This window comes from Podarcis filfolensis (genome assembly GCF_964270895.1).
Source record: "Podarcis filfolensis genome assembly, chromosome: 11".
Taxonomy (NCBI): Eukaryota; Metazoa; Chordata; class Lepidosauria; order Squamata; family Lacertidae; genus Podarcis; species Podarcis filfolensis.
In genome coordinates, this window is record NC_139613.1 from 61,418,827 (window position 1) to 61,445,335 (window position 26,509).

Here is a 26,509-nt window from a genome sequence, read left to right on the forward strand (position 1 = left end):
AAGAAAGTTTTATTTTACAGAACAAAGTTGGAAAAATGTTACGGAAATTACGGGGGGAGGCACATCTTTAAAGTTGTTAAATGTTACAAATATTATGCATAAATGTATCCTTTTGACTTAGCTCAGGGAAGATACCTAGCTTTAACAATCATATAAAATCAACTCCTTTGCCAGTTTCCTCCATTCCAAAGCTATTTTCCTCTTGAAAAAGGACTCCAGGAAGTTCCCAGATGTGACAGTTGCTGAGCTGATTGTTGGCCAAGGAAAGCCTAATCCCATCACCAGATTTGCCAAGGGATCCAAACATACCTGGGTCTTGCCCTGCCATGTCTGCTTATGCTAATCTTGTACCAAGGACTTGTCTGGACATGTCTGCCAGGGTTAAACTAGTGTAACCCCTGTCTCTCCTCCCCTTTTGTGACATGTCAGTGATGTAGCAATGATGTAGCAATGATGCTGTACGAACTGTATTCTGGGATATGGTGGGAAAGTTTTAAAAGTCCTTGTCACCCCATCCTCGCCATTCCCCGCGACACACATCACATCCCCAGGACACGTGTCACACCCCTGGGACGCGCGCCAGCCATGTCCCCGCCTGCTCTCCACCCCCACCGCTCTTTGCCACTGCTCAGCAGGATGCCATATGAACCTAGAAGGAGATCAGCAAGCCAGGGAGGCTAGTTTGTGGGTGAGTTTTGGTTATGCCAAGAGCTAAAAGGATACAGAGGCACTGAACCTTCTCTGTGAGCTGAATCCCCAAGCTATGGTCTGCGGTGGGGCCTTCCCTCAAAACCTAATGGGGAATCAAGATCCGTTGGGGTGTTAATGCTTTGAGCTCTTACATCATATGCTCAGAATGTATGTCTGTATAAGTAAAACCATATATGTATCCCAAAGACACCACAGTCTCTGCTGACCTTAACTCCAAGGCAGCTGAACCCTGGGTAAGCGTTGGAAATCCTGAAATCTCTCACCGCTCAGAAATTGGTGTGTGTGCAGCTATAGCTACAGATATAGTTGCAAGTTCTGAAAATGTTTTGCAGAACTGTTTTCTGTTCTTGCTTTGGGTAGAGACAGTTTTACAATTAGTAGTTAACAGTTGTGTTTCTGAGAACTACTTTCTCAACTTTTTTGAGTTTCACAATTTTGCATCACAGTAGACAAAACTGGGCTAGATGGACTGATGGCATGATTCAGTACACAGTAGCTATTTACAATTTCCTCAAACTAAGCTTTGGGGAAGTTGGCTTGAGTTTTGGGTACCAGTGTGGGTGAAGCTCCACCTCTCCAGATGCTTTGTCTCTCAAGGAAAAAAGCCACTGGGGGTGATTTTGAGGGGACAAAATGACTGGAAAGGAAAGCGTCAAGCCATCTCTTCCCTATCCCCAAACTACCTTAACTCTGTCTGAAGCCATTCACAGCTGCCATGTGTAACATAAAAAGAGCCCACAGGAATGCAAAACATGTTGGGAAGTAACTGGGGAATACCAATTAATCCTGAAGTCCCACTACAAAGGAAAAATGGCTGACTGCCTGAATTAAAAAAAAAAAAGTGTGCAGGGCTTGACTCACTCTTTAGCCAAAACAACCCCCAAGCAGAGTTTAAAACAGATTTATGACATGTTTGCAAAGAATGAGAAATATGAATTGTGCCAGTATTAAGCATTTATAGTTCTCCCCTGCCTTTACCCCTCAGACTGAATAGACCACAACTTTAGTAAGTTTAAATGCTTTACTTACAATAATCACAGGTCTCACTCATCATTCAACACCACAGCAGCAGCAACACAGGCAAGGGACAAAAGTTAGCCTCAAACACGCAGTCTGAGTCTGGAGCCCCAGCTCAGTTTAGCAGCTGGATAGCTCAGCTGGTTAGAGGTTGCAGGTTTGATTCCCGTAAGGGACAGCTGCATATTGCTGCATTGCAGGGGGTTGGACTAGATGATCCTCAGGGTCCCTTCCAACTCTATGATTCTACATGGTTCAAAGGGGAGAGTGAGGAGCAGGAAACAACCCTTATTTCCTCCCTCCCCAAAGGTGAGAGGTCATGACCAGTCTGAGTCTGCTCTTACTGGCAATCATGCACAGCTATGGCTGACTAGATGCACCTCCCACAGAACATGCAAGAAGCCCAATACATTTTGTGGCCTGAGGAAAAGCAGCAAATACTCTGCTGTCTGCCATAAAGCTTGTGAAGTGGATCTGCCCCACCCAGTCAGCAGGCTGGGGCAGGGGACAGCTGGCTACACTCAGACAACGAAGTTGCCCCACCCGAGGCCCACCAGGGACCGGCTGCTTTTTTGTTTGAGTTTATAACTTTATTCTAAGAAGACTCCCATTGCAGACCTCAAGCAAGCTCTGCACAGGCTTGCCAGGGAGATACTTCTGAGCAAAGTAATTGGACCAGCCTTGGGCACTAGCACGTACCTGAGGGTGTCATTTGCCCCTCCACACCAGACAGCAAAACATCTGGGCCCAGCCCTGACAGGACCAGGGGCAGGGAGACCCCTCACCGACAGCTGCAATCCCTGTCCCTTCCCTGCAGAGCTGTGTCTAAAAACAGGAGAGGGCAGATAGATCAAATGGAAGCCCACATTTTAAAAGAAAGCAAAAAGCAGAGGGTCAACATTAGGAGCATGAACTATTAAAATTTCCATCATTCGCTAATCAGATACAACTTCTTTGCAATGATTCATTTTGGCAAGAGACAACACACATAATCAATTGTTAAAAGTTGTTCTGTGACATCAGCTTATTATCACCATAGCAACAATCAAACTACATGTGTATTTTTGATATGACTTAACTTGTAATTAAGGAAGGGCTCCTGCAAAGCACACAGCAACCCACTTCCTTCTTAACAACTTTATTGTAAAGTAAAAATTCTGTAAGGTAAAAATTTTGTTAACTCAGTCTGTGCTTAAGAAGTTTGTCCTGGGCAGGACTCTGTAGTTGCACGGAGAGGTGGGAGGAGTAAAAGGAAAAAAGAAAAAATATATATGCTGAGGGGAATGCGACTGGGTGTTATAAGTACAGGTCACCTTAAGTGTCCGTTGGGTCCATTTCCTATGGATATAAAAGGCTGCATTTGAGAGGAAGCAGCAGAACACCACGGGGGGGGGGGGTCAGCAGGGGTACGACAGCCAGCACCATTTCAAAGCCAGTACCATTGGAGTCATGTATGACAGAATTATATTGCATTATTGGTAAAAGTTCAAGAAATTTGGTTGCACTGTCACACATTGGTCAAATTAGCTGAAATCAAGGGGGAGAGTCCTTTCCGCAGTATTAGACAGCATGAAGTGCTTCATATATTAGCACCAACTTGAAAACGGTCAATTATCTGGTGGATTACGAAGATGTTTTTAAAACACAAATGTCAAAAATCTACTTTGATGGACTTGAGATATATTTCCCAATGAAAGAACCACAGAAATATATGTACAAAAACAGCTTGTAAAAGTTGCCTGTTGGAAGCATCTGTGAACTCAACCAACTTTGGAAATTAAGCCATAAGAATCTCAACCAGCTACACATGGATACTCAGCAATTATATTATGAGGGAGCTGACAAGTTAAAACAAGTCACTGCTGCAAATGAAACTGGTATTGTTAAAGGGGTTAATCCTTTGCAGGAGTTTTATAGAAATTTGTACAGTTTAACTTTTCTACTGTGGGAACCAAAAACAAACCCCTGTGTTTCAATAAGAACCAATCACAACAATACAAACACAACACGTAGGCTAAAAGTTAGTGGAGAATATATAATAGAATAATGATATCATTCAAATTATAGGAATAAGCCAATCAAAGTTCATATGTGCAATATAACAGAGTAGTAGAGTGGACCGTCAAGCCGTGTGTTCAAAACAGATGTCTAAGGACAGTCTCACAATAGTCTCTCAAAAGTTTCAACGGAAGACGTCTCAAAAGTTTAAAAAGCACAGTCATACCTCATGTTGCGTCCGCTTCAGGTTACGTGTTTTCGTGTTGTGTCCCACGGCAACCCAGAAATACCGAAACGGGTTACTTCCAGGTTTCACCGCTCACGCATGCGCAGACATGGCACTTTGGCTTGCGTCGGTTCCGTGTTATGGACGGGCCTCCAGAACGGATCCTGTCCATAACATGAGGTTCCACTGTAAAGTCTCTCAGTAGTCTTTCAAAAGTTTCAACGGAAGACATCTCAAAAGCCTCAAAAGTACAGTGTCTCCGGAATGATACTGTTTTGTAATAGTCTTCACCAGCTGGAAATAAGATACAAGGCATACAACCATTTTGTTATCATTCATTGGTTGTATGCCTTGTATCTTATTTCCAGCTATGAAGACTGTTCTCCACTAACTATTAGCCTACGTGTTGTGTTTCCTACTGTGGGAAACATGAAATGCACCAACTAAGGGCATTTTACTGATGGGATTTATATACAGTACCGCCTTTCTGCCAAGATGGTTTACAATTTAAGCACTTAAACAAATATATTATATTAAACGAAGACTGACTCTCTCTCATGCCAGCTGGCCTGGACACCCTTGCTCCTGCCTTCATCCATTAAAATATAGTTTATGTATCTGAGTAAATAGTGTTCATTGTTGTCATATTTACTGATTGTGAGTAAATAGTATAAACAGCACCAGTTTGAGTGTAATTCCTCAGATCCATTATCAGCATAGATCTACATTTCTCTGTGTGTAGCTTCTAAGAAGTAAAGACTGGGGCTGGAAAGAATGTAGATTGCTTAGTTAGTTCAGGGGTGTATGGCTTCTAATCTCAGGTAGATTTTGAGTTCAGATTGTCTGAATGTATTGTTCCTGTTATTTAGGTTGCTGTCCCTAAACAATCCCTGGAGAGTAAACTCCACTGAACACAATGAGATTTACTTCTGAGTAAACATTCAGCTAGCTTGTGAAGATTTATTTGTGTGCTATCCAGATGTTCAGTGTGCTCTGAGAAATATGTTGAGTCTATTCAGACTCAAAGCCGCACACTGTACCCATCAAGCAGATGGAGAAGGGGCCAGTGCAGGTTTGAGAGATTCAAGCCGGAGGGTCCTGAGGGGTAGCTGGGGTGGCCTGTTGCAACAAAAGTGACAATTGTGTGGCACCTTCAACACTAACAAGTGGATTATTACAGCATAAGCTTTCGTAAATTAAAATGCACTTTGACGCTTCATGAAGTGTTATCTGAAGTTGTCAGGCAAATATCTACATGGGGCTGTAAGGGGGAGAATGGTGACGAGTGACCACAGAAAACAAGAAGAGCCCGCTACATCCTGCCAAAGACTTATCTAATCCAGCCTTGTGGTCTCACAGTAGCCAACCAAATGCCTATGAGAAGTCACCAGGAGGACCTGAGTACAGCAGCGCACTCCCAGAGAGTAACGCCAGATGGAAATGAAAAGCAAAAAATACAGAATTTGACAATTACATAAGTGCCCCGAAGCGTTAAATGCCCATTAACAAAGCAGAGTGGGTGAAAATGCAAACATCTGGCATTGGTAAGTCAAAGAACATCCCAAGCAACAGCATGTGTTTCTGAGACAACTTCCTGGGCCTGATCCAGTAAATCTTAGTTAGGAATTAGTCAAGAGAAGCATCCTGTAGACAGATCATGGACATGTGCTAAATCCCTGATAACCTGCCAGTGCGTAAACACCCTCACTGAGTGCATGTGTCAATAGATGCCAAGAAAGGAGAGAACAGAAAGGCCGAGATGTGGCATAAACAAAAATAGACATATGGCAAGAGGTGGTTATGACAAGCATGTAGGTGTCATATAAAAAGTACCCATTCTGCAAGTCAAAAGACTTTGCCATAAGACTTAGTTATCTATTATTTTACAGCTCTTTAAAACACACACTTTATTTTAACACATTAAAAAAAGCCCACATAGGTTGATATCCAACTAATTCATTAAATCAGCGCAATGATTTTTTGCTTGTGCAAAAGAACTTCCCAGCACGCTCCCTATGTGTGCCTCACACCTTCGCCTAATATGCTCTGGAGGGTAGGGGTGAACCAGAGCAAGTTTTGGAGTGGCAAAGGTATAAGAAAGGCGAGAAGGTCCATAGCACAAACAGAAATCCTTGGGCTAATGGAACAAGTTAGCTGGACACAGTCTATAATTTATTGAAGGCAGAATTTTTCCATGAAAGCAACATAACATTCATATAAGGATAAGGGAACTTAAAACCCACAACAAAACAGCAGTGTTTTTATGGCAGGAAATCACAACTAAATATAAAACTAAATCAGAGTTAGTGATCTATGGCTGAAAGGCAAAGTTCTTGACATTGTTGATCCAGTTAAAACGGTGTTTTTCTCTTCATGCATTAATTTCCTAAGAATTCTACCACACAACAAGTTTGTAACCATGAAAATACATGGTCCAAAAGCTAAGGTCCAGGTGCATGCAGAGTTGTGAACATTATAACCATAACCTGTATATTTAAAATGAAATGACAAATGACCGTTAAAATGAATAATTGAAAATTACAGAAATATGTATATGTTTGCCCACAAATAAGAATTCATGCCGGGGAAAAGTATTGATGCTAGAGCTTAAAGATGACACCACTTGCTAGTTTGCAATAGCTGAAGAGGAAACTCTTTGAGGACATGGTTTGCACAAGCATGACGCAGCAGCTAAAAATAGAGGACAAGGCCAAACTAGACATGACATGGCAGACCATGCACAGGATCTCCTACAGGTTTGTTTTTCTAAATGTTAGCAGCAGTCTTGGGGGAGGAGTGATTCAAGTCAGACTCATGTCCTAAAGATATTTTATCCTTTTCTTGAAATACATTATAAAACAGGGAAGCAAAAAAGAACAAAGAACTCCGGATCCTAAAAATATAGATTATTGTAGGCCCAACAATACATATTTTTAGCAATAATTCTCATAATAACAGTATAATTATGTGAATAACAGTATAATTATGTGAATAATTCTCATGTACAAGGAGATACATAGTTCTAGTTACAGGTAGGTAGCCATGTTGGTCTGTTGTCTTTGTCCATGGAGTTTTCTTGGCAGGGATACTGGAGTAGCTTGCCGGTGAGAAAGCTAGAGAGTTCCAGAAAGACATCTACTTCTGTTTCATTGACTACACAAAAGCCTTTGACTGTGTTGACCACAGCAAACTATGGCAAGTTCTTAAAGAAATGGGAGTGCCTGATCCCCTCACCTGTCTCCTGAGAAATCTCTATGTGGTACAAGAAGCTACAGTTAGAACTGGGTATGGAATAACTGATCGGTTCAAAATTGGGAAAGAAGTATGACAAGGCTGTATATTGTCTCCCTGCTTATTTAACTTATATGCAGAATTCATCATGCGAAAGGCTGGGCTGAATGAATCCCTAGCTGGAATTAAGACTGCTGGAAGAAATATCAACAACCTCAGATATGCAGATGACACAACCTTGACGGCAGAAAGTGTGGAGGAATTGAAGAACCTTTTAATGAGGGCGAAAGAGGAGAGCGCAAAATATGGTCTGAAGCTCAACATCAAAAAAACAAAGATCATGGCCACTGGGCCCATCATCTCCTGGCAAATAGAAGGGGAAGAAGTGGAGGCAGTGAGAGATTTTACTTCTTAGGCTCCATGATCACTGCAGATGGTGACAGCAGTCACAAAATTAAAAGATGCCTGCTTCTTGGGAGAAGAGCAATGACAAACCTAGACAGCATCTTAAAAAGCAGAGACATCACCTTGCCAACAAAGGTCAGTATAGTTAAAGCCATGTGTGCTGGTCCAGGGGGGAGGTTAACGTGGGGCGAGGTCCAGGACCTGAGTTGAGGGTCGGCAGACAGTCCTCCTCGGGCAAAGCGGGGTCCACAGCAAGAAGCCTGGCAAGGATAGGAACTCTGGGGGAACAGGACTGGATGCTGGCCGAAACAGCTCATCAACGACGTTGCTCCCGCAACCTGGGACCGGGCTGACTGGCCTTTATCTTCTCTGAGGCCAGGGGCGGTCCCGGCCCCCAGGAGACCCACCTCTCCTGGCCTTAAGGCGAACACTCCTCCTGGGAGAAACCAGTTCCCTTCACCTCTCTGCCCTGAGCCTCTGCAGTTCAGGAGAGGCTGAAGGGTTACTGGACCCAGGGGGAGACTCACCTGTAGGCACTGAGTCCTCAACCACCTGTGGAGCCAGAGTGGATTCACCTGGTGCCTGCTCCTGAGGATCCGGCACAGGTGCAGGCGCTTCAGAATCAAGGCCCTGCCCCAGTTCAGCCGGCCCTGGAGGCGGGGACTCCTGTGCAGGCTGAGATTCCTCCGGTTCAGCCTCTGAATCGGATTCCCAGGCCGTCACACCATCCCCCCCCCCCCAATTGAGGGTCTGGACCCGACTTGCTGGGGTATGCTGCATGGAAATCTCGGAGGCAGGCAGGCGCGTGGACGTTGGCTGCTGGTTCTCAGGAACGGTCCTCCGGTCCATACCCCTTCCAGTCTATGAGATACTGCAGCTTTCCCCTGCGGTATCGGGAGTCCAGAATGCGTTCCACCTCGTACTCAGGCTCCCCCTGAACCAAAACTGGCTGCGGTCGGGGACGGTTTGGGTGGAACTCGTCGGGTGGGGCCACCGGACTCAGAAGGGACCTGTGGAATACCAGGTGAACCTTCAGGGTTGCGGGCAACCAAAGACGGAATGCCACAGGCGAGACCTGGTCCACGATAGGAAACGGGCTGGTGAAATGGGCGTCCAGCTTCCACGAAGGTCGAGAGGGGTGGAGGTGGCGAGTGGAGAGCCATACCAGGTCACCGACATGGAGTTCCGGCCCCACCTGGCCTGGGCCTTGTACGCCTCCTTGGGCTGGCACAGTTGCTCCATCAATAGCTGTTGCTGGGACTGGAGCTCCTGAAGCCACTCCGTCACCGCAGGGACCGCGGATGCCGGCAGCCCATCCGGAAACAGCCGTGGATGATAACCGTAACTGGCCTGGAACGGGGTCTGCTGGGTGGACGCATTCACCGCGTTGTTGTAGGCGAACTCCGCCAATGCTAGGTGGTCGACCCAGTCATCCTGCTGGTAGCTGCAGTAACACCGGAGGTACTGCTCCAGCACCGCGTTCGCCCGTTCCGTCTAGCCATCGGTCTGTGGGTGGTAGGCTGATGAGAGACAGACCTCTGTCCCGAGGGTCTGGTGCAAGGCTCGCCAGAACCGGGATGTGAACTGAACGCCCCGGTCAGACACCACACGCTCAGGTAGGCCATGCAGGTGGAAGACATGCTGAAGGTACAGCTGAGCAGTTTCCTTAGCTGTGGGTACGGATGGGCAGGGGGCACAGTGCACCATCTTAGTGAAATGGTCGGAGAAAACTAGAAGGCAGGTACAGCCACAAGACGAGGGTAAGTCCACTACAAAGTCCAGCGAAACCGTGTGCCAAGGACGTGGTGGGACTGGCAACGGCTGAAGTAGGCCGGGGGGTCGCCCGGTAGGGCCCTTGGCCCGCCGGCAGACATCACAACCAGCGACGTAGCGAGCCATGTCAGCCTTCAGGCGGGGCCACCAAAACTCACGGCTTACCAGATGGGTGGTCCGATACCGCCCAAAGTGTCCCGCTGCTGGGGCATCATGGGTCATCCGGAGAACCTCAGCCCGCAGTGGCCCTGGCGGGATGTACAGGCGACCGTGGTGCAGCAGAAGGCCCTGATGCAAGACCAGCCCCGGATACTGAGGGCATGACCCTTCGGGCAGTTCCCGGAGTCATTCCTGGGCCCAAGCGTCGACCCGCTGCTGTTCCTGCACCCGAGCCTGCAGTGGCTCAGCCTCCTGGGTGGCCAGGAATGCAGCCGTTGGTAGGATCGTGGTGGGTACTGCTTGCTGTACCGTGTCTGCGTTGTCTTCAGGTTTCCGGGACAGGGCATCCGCCTTCTGGTTTTGGGAGCTAGGGATGTAGCTGATCTGGAACTGGAACCGGGAAAAGAACAACGCCCACCGGATCTGCCTTTGGTTCAGCTTGCGGGTGGTCTGGAGGTACTCCAGGTTCCGGTGGTCGGTTCTCACCTCCACCGGGTGTCGTGCCCCCTCAAGATGGTGGTGCCAGACTTCAAAGGCCACCTTGATGGCCAGTAGTTTCTGCTCCCACACGGTATAGTTACGCTCCGCTGGAAGGAGCTGGCGGGAATAGAAGGTGCAGGGTAAGAGTGGCGCATCGGGTCCGTACTGCTGAGACAAGATGGCACCGAGAGCCGTACTGGAGGTGTCGATCTCTACCACAAAGGGTCGAGAGGGATCAGGATGTTGCAAGATCGGCGCTCTCTGGAAACAGGCCTTCAACCCCTGAAACGCCTCCTCTGCCTCCTTGTCCCAGGAAAACGGCATCTTGGGGCGCAGTAGCCGGGTCAACGGGGTGGTGCGATGAGCATAATCTGCAATGAAGGTCCGGTAATAGTTGGCGAACCCCAGGAATCGCTGTAGGTCCTTGCGGTTCCGAGGTGCCGCCCATTCCCGAACCGCTGCCACCTTCCCAGGATCCATCTGCACCCCATCTGGAGAGAGTCGGTGACCAAGGAAGTCCACTGACTGCTGATGGAACTCGCACTTGCTGAGCTTTGCATACAGGCGGTGCTCCCGCAAGCGCTGCAGCACAGTCCAGACATGACCCTCGCGGCGAGCCGGGTCACGGGAGAAAACCAGAATGTCATCCAAGTACACCACCACGTACTTGTCTAGCAAGTCCTGGAACACGTGGTTGATGTACCGTTGGAACACAGCGGGCATGTTGCACAATCCGAAGGGCATAAGCAGGTATTCGAACTGCCCGTACCAGGTCCCGAATGCTGTCTTCCACTCATCCCCGGCTCAGATCTGAATTAAATTGTAGGCCCCCCGGAGGTCTAGCTTGGTGAACACCTGCGCCCCTTGCACCCGCTCCAGCAAGTCCGAAATAAGGGGCAAGGGGTACCGGTCTGGGATGGTAATTTTGTTCAGGGCCCGGTAATCATGGCAAAGGTGAAGCTCCCCACATTTCTTCTTAACGAAGAGCACTGGCGCAGCGGTGGGCGAGGTAGAAGGCCTAATGAAACCACGCTCCAGGTTCTTGCGCAGGAAGTCCTGCAAAGCTTCGCGCTCTGGCTCTGTTAGAGAGTATAAGTGACTCACCGGCAGGGGCGCTCCGGGCTGGAGGTCTATGCTGCAGTCAAAAGACAGATGTGGCAGCAGCTGGTCTGCCCCCCGTTCCTCGAACACGTCTTGGTAGTCCCGGTACTTGGCGGGGAGCGTGGATGCAGCCTCCTCAGTGGGTGCGGCTGCTAGCATCTTGGACCGAGCATGGGGACATGGGTCTGGGAAGTGCACAATCCGATTGACCCAGTCAATCTGAACATTGTGAGCCTCCAGCCAGTCCATCCCGAGCACCAGAGGGAACCGGGGCATGGAGGCAATGTCCAAAGTTCGCACCTCCCGGTGCTGCTGGAGACACAGGACCAAGGGCTGGGTCTCCTGAGTGACGGCACCCGAACGCAGGAGCCGTCCGTCAATTGCCTCCACCTGTACCGGTTCTGGCTTGTTCTGAAGTGGCACCTGATGATGAGCGGCAAAGGCAGCGTCCATATAGGAGCGAGTTGCCCCCGAATCTACCAGAGCGTGGGTAAGAATCCAGGGCCCACCTGGAGGGTAGAGACGCACCGGAACCATGAGATGTCGCAATTCCACTGGTGAGGGCCCCTCTTGCATGGTTTGGGACCCCAGGTTGCTAGGGCCTTCGGCTACCGAGGTTGGCGGTTTCCCTGCGACTGGCATCTTCTCGGGACAGGATCGGGCGTAGTGTCCACTCCCACCGCAGTAAAGACACAGGTTCCCCTCCCGACGCAGCGTCTTCTCCGAGGGGGAGAGGCGAGGTCGCACTGAATAACGGCATCCAGCGTGGTGGGACGATCCATCATGGCCAACTGGTCCAGTATCTCGTCTGACAGTCCCTCAAGATACTGGTCCCAAAGTGCAGAGTCATTCCAAGACAAGTCTTGCGCCAACAGCCGAAATTCCATGGTGTAGGTGGCCGCAGTGGACTTGCCCTGTTTCAAATGCCTAATTGCCCGGTTGGCTTGACTCTCCTTCTGGGGGTTGCCAAATGCGGCCTCCAAATGGTTGCAAAACCCCATATAGTCTGTCAGCAAGGGGGAATCTTGCCTGAGCAGCGGCAATGCCCACTTGGCCGCCTGGTCCTTTAACAAACTGATCAAAAAGTGCACCTTGGTGCGGTCGTCAGGGAAGTTCCGGGCTCGCCCCTGAGTATACAACTTGGCCTGGGCAAGGAACATGGGAAAGCTGGCCGGGGCCCCATCAAATTTCTCTGGCAAGGCCACTGGGTACTTGCCTGGAGCTGGAGCGTTGGCCACAGGAGCCGGTAGGGCGTCCAACCGCTGCTGAAGTGCCGTAACCGCATCGCTGAGCTGCTGCAGGGTGTGAGTCAAGGCCTGGTTCTCCTGGGCCAATGCCACCAGCGCAGCTGCCTGGTCGGCCATGGCTTCTGGCTTTTCCCAAACGCAACGAAGGGGGAGTGCGGGTGTGGCGGGAGCAAACTGTGCTGGTCCAGGGGGGAGGTTACCGTGGGGCGAGGTCCAGGACCTGAGTTGAGGGTCGGCAGACAGTCCTCCTCGGGCAAAGCGGGGTCCACAGCAAGAAGCCTGGCAAGGATAGGAACTCTGGGGGAAAAGGACTGGATGCTGGCCGAAACAGCTCATCAACGACGTTGCTCCCACAACCTGGGACCGGGCTGACTGGCCTTTATCTTCTCTGAGGCCAGGGGCGGTCCCGGCCCCCAGGAGACCCGCCTCTCCTGGCCTTAAGGCGAGCACTCCTCCTGGGAGAAACCAGTTCCCTTCGCCTCTCTGCCCTGAGCCTCTGCAGTTCAGGAGAGGCTGAAGGGTTACTGGACCCAGGGGGAGACTCACCTGTAGGCACTGAGTCCTCAACCACCTCCGGAGCCAGAGTGGATTCACCTGGTGCCTGCTCCTGAGGATCCGGCACAGGTGCAGGCGCTTCAGAATCAAGGCCCTGCCCCAGTTCAGCCGGCCCTGGAGGCAGGGACTCCTGTGCAGGCTGGGATTCCTCCGGTTCAGCCTCTGAATCGGATTCCCAGGCCATCACACCATGGTTTTCCCTGTAGTGAGGTATGGAAGTGAGAGCTGGACCATAAAGAAGGCTGATCGCCAAAGAATTGATGCTTTTGAATTATGGTGCTGGAGGAGACTCTTGAGAGTCCCATGGACTGCAAGAAGATCAAACCTCTCCATTCTGAAGGAAATAAGCCCTGAGTGCTCACTGGAAGGACAGATCGTGAAGCTGAGGCTCCAATACTTTGGCCACCTCATGAGAAGAGAAAACTCCCTGGAAAAGACCCTGATGTTAGGAAAGATTGAGGGCACAAGGAGAAGGGGACGACAGAGGACGTGATGTTTGGACAGTGTTCTTGAAGCTACGAACATGAGTTTGACCAAACTGTGGGAGGCAGTGGAAGAGAAGATTGCCTGGCATGCTCTGGTCCACGAGGTCACGAAGAGTCGGACACGACTAAACAACTAAACAACAACAACAAAGCCGTGTTTGTCTGCCATAGTCGAAACAAAATAAAAAAAATCCTTCCAGTAGCACCTTAGAGACCAACTAAGTTACTTATTGGTATGAGCTTTCGTCTGCATGCACACTTCTTCAGATACACTGAAACAGAAGTCACCAGACCCTTATATACAGTGAGAGGGTGGGGAGGGGTATTACTCAGAAGGATGGTGGGAACGGGTGATTGGCTGGTAGGTGTGGTTAAACTGTTGACTACTGTTAACAACTGCAATTGGTCTTACAGGAAAAAGCAAGGGGTGAGATAGCTAAAAATAGCTTTATCATGTATAATGAGATAAGAATCCAGTGTCTCTATTCAGACCAGATCTCTCCATGGTTTTAAGTTTGGTAATGTGCTGGTCCCCGGGGGGCGGGTTACCGTGCGGCGTGTTCTCAGTCCGGTCCTGGGTCAAGCGTCTGGAGGCTGTCTGTTGAGGGCGAAGCGGGGTCCAAGGCAAGGGGCCAGGCGTGGTCAGGAACTCAGGGAGAGCAGGTCAGAGTGCTGGCAGGAACAGGTTTCCAACGATGTTGCTCCCACAACCTGTGACTGGGCTGACTGGCCTGTATCTCCTCTGAGGCCTAGGGCGGTCCCGGCCCACAGGTGACTCGCCTCTCCTTACCTTAAGGCGAGCACTCCTCCTGTGAGAATTTAGTTCCCTCCGCCTCTCTACCCTGAGCCTCTGCAGCTCCGGAGAGGCTGGAGGGTTACTGGACCCAGAGGCAACCTCACCTTCCTCTGACAGGGCTGAGAAGAGGCGCACCTGCAGGCAATGGGTCCTCGATCACCTCTGGAGTCAGAGCGGATTCAGCTGGTGTCTGCTCCTGAGGATCCGGCACAGGTGAGGGCCCTTCAGGTTCAAGCCCCAGCCCCGGCTCAGCCGGCCTTGGAGGCAGGGACTCCTGTGCAGGCTGGGAATCCTCAGGTTCAGCCTTTGAATCCGATTCCCAGGCCATCACAGGTAATAAGTTGCAATTCAGCAACTTCTCTTTCCAATCTATTTCTGAAATTCTTTTGTAATAAGACAGCTACTTTGAGATCTTGTATAGAATGTCCTAGGAGATTGAAGTGTTCTCCTACTGGTTTCACTGTCTTGTGATTCCTCATATCAGATTTATGTCCATTTATCCTTTGGCATAGGGTTTAGCCTGTTTGTCCAATATAGAGAGCTGAAGGGCGCTGTTGGCATTTGATGGCATACACAATGTTAGAAGATGAGCAATTAAACAGGCCTGAGATGGTATGTTTGATTTGTTGGGGCCAGCAATGGTGTTGTCCTGGTGTATGTGGCAGCAAAGTTGGGAACTGGCTTCCAATATATATAGAATTCTACTTAGCATAGAATCAGCCTCTTCTTAGGGGCTACAATTAGTGTGGGAGAATGATCTGGATCTCTGGATGGGGAAATAAGTACAGGAAGCGATGTGGTCTAAACCCCCACTTGAAACGATTTCTGTAAGAATACAGGAACGCATGCTGAAAACAGTGTTAAATAATTGGATTACACTCCGCTTATCGAGGGGGCCGCTAGGGGCGCCTTGGAAGATGGCCAACAATACCATCTCTCCGGCTCACACGAGGTAATTAAGGGGCTGATGATGGGAGTAAATCAGCCTCCCAGGGTCTCCCCAGGGGATGGGGAGACACAGCCTCGTCCAAGGTTGCCAATAAATCACCCCCGAGTTTGAAAGAAGGAGGGGGTGGGGACACTGGACGGAAAGCCCTCGAGTGAGATTCTGGATCTCCCGGACGCTGCTTCTGAGTGCGACCTAGTTGCATTGCTTAAGATAAAATAATTGGATGTAAAAAGAAAATGCACGTGTTTCGAGCGAAGGAAAGGGTGTTTTATCTGCTAATCAAATCTACCGCTGAGAAGTTAAGAGTGATGGGATGGATTGAACAGAAGACTACAGCAAAGAATCACAGCTATGTCGGTATGTTGAAACGGAACGGAAGGGAGGGGGGAAACTTCTTCTTTTTCAATATGTTTTACCTAACAACCCCTCCCCTAGAAGAACCGTCACAATGATTTATAGCAAGTGGGACTGGAAAATAAACTGTGTGGAAACAAAGATTAATTAAAGACTTTGCTTTGTGGAAGATTTGGAAAGGAAACAAAAGGCTTTTTTGGTGACGCAGTCATAAATAGGGATCCGCCATTACGAAACAGACTTTGTTGCGAGATTTACAGTCAAAGGGGGAGGTGAGCCACTGTTCTGCTATCTTGTTTGGATTATATGTCTATTTGGCAATATCCCCCCTGGAAAGACTGATTTATGGAGCAACTGGTCTGGGAAAATTAATGAGCAGACGCTTAGACTTTATTTCATCGGAACTGTCGAAATGGCGCCTGCCGCGCGAATAAGACTTTTGGATCAACGTGTAAGCCCACACAGAAACATAATATTGTTTGCTTCATCTCGCTTGTAGAAACAACTCAGAGGTTATTAAGAAGAAAAATGATAACAACAAGAAGAGTGGAAGATGGGACTTGTGAAATATTAAAGCAGCAGAAATATGAGATGATTGGACCCTTTCTGAACTCAAAGCATGGGTACCCCCAACAAAAAATTAAAATTCGGCAAAATATTTGGATTTTTATGATATGTATTGGTTTAATTTGGAGTAATTAATGTGATATGATTGGATTGTTAAATGGAAAACTAATAATTTTTTTTTTAAAAGGATTACACTGCGCTTATCCAGAAATGGCAACGGTTGCTTTAATTTATGTTGTTGGGGTTGTGGTCACACTGGAACATTGCTTCATATGTGGTGGGATTGCTTCAGTTCAGAGATTCTGGACCCAAATTTTTGACACTATTTCCACCTTCACCTCTCAGGTACTGTCTCCAGACCCAGCCCTGGCGCTCCTGTCCTTGGAGCCTGGTACCAACTCACCCATCATGCGCAAATCTCTTGCGTTTATGCTACTTACTGCAGCCAGAATGCCAGTGGCTTCCCATTGGAAATCCAATTCACCACCTTCCTGAGAGGAGTGGCCTGCGAAAGTATGGGATATTGCACTGCCAGAATACCTGGCGCACAAACGAAGAGTCCTTAATAGTTCATCAAAAATAGACTACTTTTATTTGACTTGGTATAAGTTTTTCTCTTGTGCTAACTAGTTTGCACAGCCCAATAAACCCCTTGCTCCATAGATAAATATGTTGAGAGGCTTTATCCAGAACTAATTTGACTCACCTTCTTCTTCTTGTATGTGATAAATGTACGTGGCACTGCATTCCGAGTTTTAACCTGGTTTTCCCCTCTCATTTTATTTTTGTTTTTATTTTTTACATTCATTATTCTTACTGCATTTCATATGCACATGTCAATAACCATTCTTTATGAAAAATGACCATAATAATAAAGTTTCTTATTCAAAATGAAAAACTCTTTAATATGTGATACTGAAGTATCCTTTTGGTCACAATATAATGCAAAATATGCCAGCTTTTGGAGATGCATCTTTTGGATTCCAGTGCTCCTGTGAAATTCTGATGCTTCCCTAGCAACTTGCTAGAGCAGCAAATGGATGATATCATTGCTCTTCTGCAGTGCACACTGTTTTTTCACAATATGGATAAGCCAGCCAAAGAAATCGCCTGCACTGCAAACCACTTCTTAAAGTCATACATTGTTTTGATGAACCCAAAATAAGCAGGATGATGTTCTGAATCTCTGTATCCCAATTTTGCTGTCACTGCACTCAATAGGGCTTAAACAGAGGCTAGGCTCCCCGCTCTACCCGTTTACTCCTGAATGTGAGTTTAGTTTGAAATCCCAGTTTTGGAAGGGAAGCATGCAATCTAACAGGAGAAATGTAGGAAAGGAAAACAAATTTGCAATGCTCAGCTCTGCCTTGATACCAAAAAGAAACAATCCAAGAATCCTTATTCCATTTCCTTTAAAAATTTCCTTTAAAAGCATGTTTGCTCAGATTTTTTAGTGTTTGTGTTTTCATATAAACAGGAAACAAAATCCTAAATAGCTCAAATGAAACCAAATCCTATGACTTTTTAAAATTAAAAACAAAATCAATCTCTCTCCTCTCTTTCCCCTATAAGTGTGTGGTTCCTGAGACAAAGTGGGCTGGATAAGTTCAACCTCAGTTCACAGAAGAGAACATTCTGTTCTCTGCACAACAGGCAGGACTGCTGTAAAACAAGATCAACAACATGAGCTCAGCAGCAGCAGAAGCCCCACAATAGAGACGGAGAATTAGTCAGAGGATTGCTCCATCTACATTGGAAACACACAGAGACAGGAGTGCGCATGGATGTGAGATCAAGGTCAGTGAATTAGCTGACTTTCTGCCCTAGGAGCTGTATTGTTGTTCTCCACTTGAAAGGGCTTCTCCCCTCCTCCCTCAATTTAATTATAGCTAAGGCAAGCCCAAGGAAACAATTCTCTGCCCAGTCACAATACGCTCACATGTGCTTTGTGCAGAAGGCAGTTAAAGTGCGTCAGTATTTTTTGTGTCACACGTCTCTGAATGCTGGATTCCACCAATATTTTTCACTGCCCTTTCAGTGGGATTGCACAAAATAATTCAACACAGAATTCACCGGGTTAGTGTTTTGGATTAAAATGGACAAGAATCTGTTTCCTTTACAAATGGAGATAAATATTCTACTGTCCCTTCCAAGCCCTCATCTGTGCAATTAAACCTATTAGCTACCACATCTTAACCTTTATTATTCAGAATGGTCAGTGATTAACTGTTCACACACTTCCAAGACCTTGCCAAAGGTCAGAAGCAATATGAACCTTATTTTATGTCTTGCATCTTAAAATCCGTATTTGCAGATGCATTCAGATGCCATGCATGAGCTTATCCCACACTGATGTTGCACATTCAGCACAGCTTTGCAAAGCAGTTGGAAGAATGGTCTCTCGAAGGTGGTGTGCACATAATCCATCCTATGTATTTATTCTTAAAAGGCCTAGGGCTGCTCCAAGACACTTTGCTGCTTGCAGCAAGGGGCAAGATAGAAAAAAACCCTCCCCAAATTCCACATACAGAAACTGAGTGCACTGACAGATGAATCTTACTTCAATGCTATTGACACGACAGGGTCCTCCACTGCACCTGAGAGCAGCAGACTAGCACAGGGAGCATAGGATAGCCCAGGTGGCCCCTCTTGCCATTCCCTGCCACTCAGCATCCGCCACCTGAAGCTGCCTCGCTCTGCCTGAATGGTAGGGCCTGCCTTGAACAGAGGCAGTTCTAAAAGCTGCTGCTTCTGTTACACAATACTGTAACTGCACCCTAGTCAGTTCCATATAGCAAGCAGAGTGATAATCAAAGACCAGGGCTTGGGCTGGGAGAGGCGATTGGCTGCATAGGCACATCGTATCCTGTGACTGGCCTGGCCACAGTATAAAGTAGGTATTTCAGATGTTCAAAAATAATAATCATTTTTGAAAATTTACAGAACACATTGACATTTCCTGCCAGGAATTCGTGAGGCAGCTCTTACAATGTGTTTCCTTTAAAAAATAAAATGGGAGTGTTGGAAGTTAGGTGAAACAAGGGAAGTTGTCACCCTCCCTTGTGACCTTTCCATGCAAATTATAACAAATCTCTACCCCAGCAGGCACCAGATTTAGCATGAAGCTCTGACAGCCTTCTTCCTCACAAACTAACCAATCTTTTCTGTCTTTGCATGCCTTGCAAATCTGGGTGCAAGGGCTACAGAAGGCAAACATTCCAAGCTATGAAGAGGAGGGAAGCGGGAAGAAATCCTGTGTAACAAGAATTGGAAGCGGCATGCCTTTTTTCCCAAAACTGCAACTTGAGGATGTCACTGCGGCTGTTATCACGAAAGCTCAGAATCCTGTCAATCACAGTCAGGACCAATTTGGACAACAGTGCTCCCCACAAGGAGCCCTCAGAACACCTAACCCAGCAGGAGGCTAAGGAAAGGCTTATGCATTTTCTCTTCCTCTTATTCCAGGCTGCCTGTGCTTTCTAACCTCACATCCCTCAACAATAGCAGGCACTGAACAAATAGAGTGCATGACAGGGACTAGAGGAAATGGAGCACAGAGATAGGTGCCATCAGTATAACAACAGCCCCAAATTCCAGGTTCCTCCTGATCTTGTCCAACGACATCATATACACAGAGATGATATGTAAGAGGTGGTGATCTGACCACTCCTGAAAAAAACCAACCCTGGGCCCAGGGCTTTGTGACTGCTACTGCCGGCTCGCAAATACCCCATTTCCAGGACATGGGATTGGAAGGGTTGTGGTGCAACAGCTGCAATGAAACCAGTTCTCTGGAGCCCTTCCAACAGGGATTCAAGCCTGGTCATGGAAATGAATTGGCCTTGGTCACCCAGATAGATGGCCTTCGTAGAGAGGACAGGAAGAATATGACCCTGCTATTCTTACTTGGTCTTTCAGAGGTTTTTGATACCATTGACCAAGGCAAAGGCACAGCATGGGAGGGGCGAAGGGGACCATTGCCCCAGGCACAGTTTTTCCCAGGGCACGTTTTGCTCCTCACACCACCCCTGCCAGCCCCGCGCTGCTTTGCCAGCGTGGGGCCGCCAGGGCATCAGAAGGATGCAATAGGCATGTGCCCTTCCCATCAGTCGGATTGGGCGGATTGGAAGGGTGCTTGCCTACCCTGCTGCACCCTCCTCACATTGCCCTCTGTGCCCCGCCCCGCCCCCAGCACAACTGGACAAGCCCACCTCAGACACTGGGAAGATGCGCTTCGCCAATGGACTAGGGTAGCCTCCCAAACCAACAGTGTAAGACGGATATTGGGGACACTGTTTTGCAGTGACTAAAGTCCTGTCTCCAGAGTTGGTTTCAAATAATAGTGTTGGGTGGTTATCTCTCGGCCCCCTGGCAGTTGTGCTGTGGGGTGCTCTTGGGTAGCATCCTGTCCCTGATGCTGTTGGAGAGAGAGGTTTGGAAGAGAGATTCTTTACTCTCTTATAGCAGAATTAAGCACAATGACAAGTGCTACCAAGCACATTAAAACTTGGTTAGATTTACATCTGCCCTCATCCACCTTTAAACAAACATTCTCCACAAAAATACTTAGGCTAGAATAAATCACCAACACTTAGTATTGCAAATAAGTGAAGATTTTACTCATAGAGTTTCAGGAGTTACAGCAGACAAGTCTCTATCTGTTGGCGGTAAAACAAAGATAAAATGATTCCAAATGCTTCAAAAGAAAGGACTTGGTTTTCTTGCCAAAAAGATCATGCAATCTTTGGGTTAGCAAAATCAGGTTATGAAAATCTATTTTTGGAGAGATCCAGTTCATTTGGCTTTTCCTGCAGATGAGAGTCTTACTGCAGCTTGTTCTAGGAAGCAGAGAGAAAAGGAAAGGGGGTGGGAAGCAAAGGCTGCTGGGATCCTGTTAAGCTCCACCCGCAGGCAACTTGAGCTCTAGGTTGGATTGCTGCAATGTGCTTTGTGTGGGGCTGCCGTTTGAGGTTGACCTGGAAGCTGCAACTAGGGTAAAGTGGGGAGCTCCATTGCTCACTGGAGCAGAATATCAGCATCCTCTGACCCCACTGCTCCAAGATTTGTATTGGCTGTCAATTAGCTACTGGGCAAGGTTCAAGGGGCTAGTTTTGGTATACAAAGCCCTATACAGCTTGGGACCAGGATACCTAAGGGGCTGCGTCCCCTATAGACAGTCAAACATGGCATTCTGCAGGAGAGGGCATCCTGCAGAGAGCATCCTACCGAAAGGTCTGTTCTGCATGATGTCAGAATTGGGCTCTTTCCTTTGGAACGCCTTCCCTTTGCACAACAGACAAGCACCTTCTCTATTATTTTTTTAGCACCTGCTAAGGAAATTACTCTTTCAACAAGCCTTCTAAAATCTTAATCCCAGTTGGTATCTGTCATGGATTTGCATGATTTTATACATGTGTTATTGTTGTTTTAAACTGTTTTTTATTTATAATTTTAATTGTTTGCATATATACAATTGTGTTAACTTTTTTTTTTATGTGTGCAACACTTTTATATATGTGCTTACATTGTAAATCACTTCAGGATGCCACATGGGAAGCAATTCATAAATGAAATGAAATTTATAAATAATAGAGGAGATTAAGAAAAGAACTTGCAAAATATATCAAGATAGTTGACAAGCGCCATCCTTGAGTACATCCCATCGAGGAAATATCAGTGCTTAAACAGAGGAAGAACCAAGTTCTACCATGTGGCTTTGACCTGGCAAAATGCAGTCAAACTTGTAACATACTCATTCCTGCGCTACTACCAATCCATCCACACACACCAAATTTGTGGGCGATACTTCTTGAAGCTAAGCCCAGACTAGAAGGCTGTATTTTACACATTAAATGTGCAGTTCTGACTCACCCGTTGCACAGAATTCATGTTCCTTTTCTCAGGGAGGTTCTTCCATTTTTTAGAGACTACACTTTTACAACACTTGTATATTTGTGATAGTGAATGTGGATTGAAATATGGATGCGCAATAGTTCTGGACATCCCTTAGTTCTGGACATTCCTGATTCCTACCACATTGTAAGCTTTGTTAAAGTAATTTTAAACTAAGCTAAGCTTTTCCCATTCCTCCTGCCATTTTGCGAACATTTTGCTGTTGTAACATTCATTCTTATTTCTGTTAATTTTTTGAAGGCTGCATATTTCCCCTCTACAGCACTAGATCATACATCTTTCCTTGTTTTTTTTATTTTTTTAAGTGAGTAAGCTATTCCCTGCAGCAAGTCTGCTTCTCCTTTCCTATCCATTAGATGAAAATCGGAGGACAGCATCCTACTGGTGCTGGGTTGGAGTTACTGTTAATTCTCTAATCAAATCGCAGCTCAAGTGTCAAGAAAAATATACAAGCAATTCTGTCTGCAAGATCAGTACACACGGAAAATTGTTAAAGTAGGCAGATGACAACTTAGCTAGAAGGAGAAAGCAGCCAGAATTTGCTGGGTATTCACCACACAGAACAGTTCTGACAGATGACACTTCCCCATTGCAATGGCAACGAAGACATTCTTACATTACTGTCAGTGCTGTGGAAAAGCTTTTTAAGATCTCTCCTGCAATTGGTTGGCTTCAATGCATATTGAGAGCCACCTGCCTGCTAGATGTCCACCTTTCCACTTCACTCCCCTTGGCTCTTCCACTGCAGAGCCCTGGTGCAGTGAAGAATTAAAGCTCTAGGCTTCTTCACATGGCACAAACATTCTAGGGATGAAAAGGCCCATCCTGGCATCCAGTAAAAGGTAGTGGGTATGTTTAAGGGTATGTGTCTGATATCAGACAGATGGAGTCAGTGCTAGCAGGAGCTGATCAGGAAGAGGAAACAGTCATTCATGTGCCATGGATTTTGGAGGGAGCATTTACTGAGCCCTTTCATGGGTGCTAGAGGAGGCACCGGTGGGAACAGCTCAGAATGCAGGCGCCACTCCGGTGACTCCGGCATAGGTGAATGAGCCATTAAAATGTCTGTCCTTTGGCTCTGCCCGTCATTTCACCCTACCAGGTCAGAGTTTGATCTGAGCATGGTCATTATCACTCTTTTGATTCATGTCATGCCTGTGTACCTTGGGCCTGGCATTAGTGTTTGGCATTTCTAGGTATCTGTCAATGTCCATCGCTGAATAGAGTGAGAAGAGTTAGCCTGTTTCTGCTCCCCCACAGAAACCAGCCAGCTCTGCACAGCCCCCAAATGTCTGGAAAAGGCAGTGGGAGTAGGACAGTGGGACATTGCTCTTGTTGAAAAATGGGAAATGGTCCCAGAGGCCCCTAAGATGAAGCAGAAACTACTGGGTTGATCTCCCATTTCCTTATTAGAGAAGCACCTAGCAACAGCAGAGGATGACACTTCATACCCTCCAACATTTCTCCGATGAAAATAGGGACGTCCCATTCCATGATGACCATTTTACTGTATACCCTAGCCACTCTGGGCAGCTTCCAACATATATAAAAACATAATAAAACATTAAATATTAAAAAAAAATCCTTCCCTATACAGGATTGCCTTCAGACAGCTTGGGGGGTTGGATAACTCCATACCCTCCAACATTTATCCAATGAAAATAGGGACATCCAAAGGAAAAGCAGGATATTCTGGGATCAAATCAGAAACTGGGAGAGCTTCTATAAATCAGGGACATCTAAGGAAAATAGCGACGCTTGGAAAGTCTGACACTTTTGCACTCCTTTGGGCCCTTCCAGCATCCAACTCCATATTTCAAAGTGTTGATATCACAATAAGTTAAGCGGTAGCAAAGCCAAAAGAAATACATGACATTTGTTTCCTCTTCTGAGACTGGGTGCTGCTCTCATTGGGAAATAGGGGACTCCACCACCACCCCAGTGTTATTACAGGAACGATGGAGGTGATCAGAGGGAGTGGAGCCTGAAAGAGTGAGCCTTTCACTTTGCTTCCTTCAGCCCCTTTGTCTAGGAAACTAGAGATTGCCTTGGGAAGCATACCTGGTGGCTGAGTGACAATGCAGCCTCCTCCCATTTTAATGGGGGATGAGCAAACATAGGTAGGACCCCACTGTATACATTAGAGTTCATTCTAGAAACTTTATATTATTGAAGTTATTCACAGGGTTGCATCAAGTTTTTGCAGCTCATGTGATATAAATGCAAACCACTTTTGTCTGTTCATCAAACTTTTCATGTGCAGCCACTGTATTTAAAAATGCCACCTCCTCTTTCCATTATTGACTGTCATCTGCTTCCACTGACTTGGCAAACCCACAGGAAGGCTTTGATCATGTTCAGACGGGGGAGGAGAGAAAGAACCGTATTCTGTTCACCCTTCTTCATGTGAATGGATTATCTTCTGTATGAATACTGTTGCCACATTAGTACCCAAATATTCATAATTAATTTCTGGAAGTATCCATGTTTTGATTTCTGCTTCAAAGGGATTCTTTCAAAGCAGTTTTCTTTGCTGCTTTTATCATACCCAAATGATCTGCAGCCTGAGTTCTAGAGATGCTCTTTTGAAACGAAGGGCTTTCCCCTAACGTCAGTGCACTAGGAGAAACACTGGGCACGATCCAGCCAAGTTAAGCATTAAGCCCGACTAAACTCAGTGCACGGATCAGTGGCAGTTAGAATTGCTTTTCCTTTGAATGGACCGTCCCCATAATGAATATGTTCTTTTGTAAACCACCTTGGTTAGTCTCTCTCCCCACCATGCCCCAATATTTACTCAACCTCAGTCTTGGTTTCTGTGTTTCCTTTGTAGGTGTAAAGCTAAAGGAATTTGTCTGGGGGCTGCCAGCTTTCAGAACCAACACACATGGCAAAAACTGCAAGTCTACAATAAATGAGAACTGACTTCACAGAGACAATTTGATTTATACTACCCCCCCCCCCACACACACAAATTTTCCAGGTTCTTAAATTCTAGCAACACTAAAGCAATTTATTCTGCTTGCAAAAGATGATTTATTCCAAGTATTGTTGTGGCATTGCATAAAGCATGACACATATGCAGGGCTGGCCCAAGACATTTCGTTGCCTGAGGCATCCAGCAACCACCCACCCACCGATCAAGTCGTGGTGTAAAGGATCCAAGGCCAGCCAAGTTATCTTGGCACCTGGGTCTGAACATCCCCCAAGAACCTCTCCCCCTCCCTGGCAGAAAAACACAACAACAATAAATAAAATAACTCACAATTTTCTGCCTTTTCATAGCACCCAAAATCCACAGAAGTTGACTAGACCATGAAGGTTAAAAAGGTAAAGGTACCCCTGCTCGTTCGGGCCAGTCTTGCCAGACTCTAGGGTTGCGTCCCACCATGAAGGTTATGCCACAATAAATTTCTTAGTCGTTTTAAAGTAGCACCCATTGTTTTGCTAGAATACATGGTGTTCCCCTAAATCCTTATTGCCCAAGTACTACTAGCTTCTTGTTCTGAAATCCAAATTGTGAACACAGGAACACAGTACTAATTTTAAAGGTTTACCGTATTTTTCGCTCTATAGGACGCACTTTTTCCCTTCCAAAAATGAAGGGGAAATGTGTGTGCGTCCTATGGAGCGAATGCAGGCTTTCGCTGAAGCCTGGAGAGCGAGAGGGGTCGGTGCGCACTGACCCCTCTCGCTCTCCACGCTTCAGGAAGCTATCCACAAGCCTTCAGAGCACGGCGGGAGTGCCCGCCGGGCTCCGAAGGCTTGTGGATAGCACCCTGCAGCCCGAAGCCCGGGGAGCGCAGCGCCAACTCCCGCTGCGCACCCCAGGCTTCAGACAGCTATCCGCAAGCCTTTTCTTTATTTCCCCCCCTAAAATCTAGGTGCGCCCTATAGTCCGGTGCGCCCTATAGAGCGAAAAATACAGTATTCTCATTTCACTTTTTAATATGTGTACTTTTTAATATGTGTTTCACACAGCCTCTTCTGACTCATGGAGCGGAAGAGCTATGTATAATCTGTGTACCGATGACATCTTGATCCAAAACTCTAAAGGAGCACTCCCAGTGGCTTCATATGCACATTATAGGAACACGGGTGGTGCTGTGGTCTAAACCACTGAGCCTCTTGGGCTTGCGAATCAGAAGGTTGGCAGTTGGAATCCATGCGACGGGGTGAGCTACCGCTACTCTGTCGCAGCTCCTGCCAACCTAGCAGTGTGAAAGCACGCCAGTGCAAGTAGATAAACAGATACCGCTGTGGTGGGAAGGTAAATGGTTTTTCCGTGCGCTCTGGCTTCCATCATGGTGTTCCATTGTGCCAGAAGCGGTTTAGTTCTACTGGACACATGTCCTGGGAAGCTGCCTGTGGACAAACGCCGGCTTCCTCAGCCTGAAAAGTGAGCTGAGCGCAGCAACCCCATAGTCGCCTTGGACTGGACTTAAACATCCAGGGGTCCTATACCTTTTTACATATTTAACAGCACTGGGGAGAAAGCAGGATGATGTGGAACCCCACAGCAAAAGTGCCAGGTGGCTGAGG

General features: G+C 47.1%; 1 long non-coding RNA gene across 1 annotated transcript; it reads left to right on the top strand.

The window, feature by feature from the left end:
* Window positions 1–25,605, top strand: LOC310745079. The gene is made up of 4 exons (XR_014539907.1): window positions 1–688; window positions 17,627–17,851; window positions 24,801–25,288; window positions 25,363–25,605. It is a non-coding gene; the product is annotated as an uncharacterized lncRNA (long non-coding RNA).
* The last annotated feature ends 904 nt before the right edge of the window (window positions 25,606–26,509 follow it).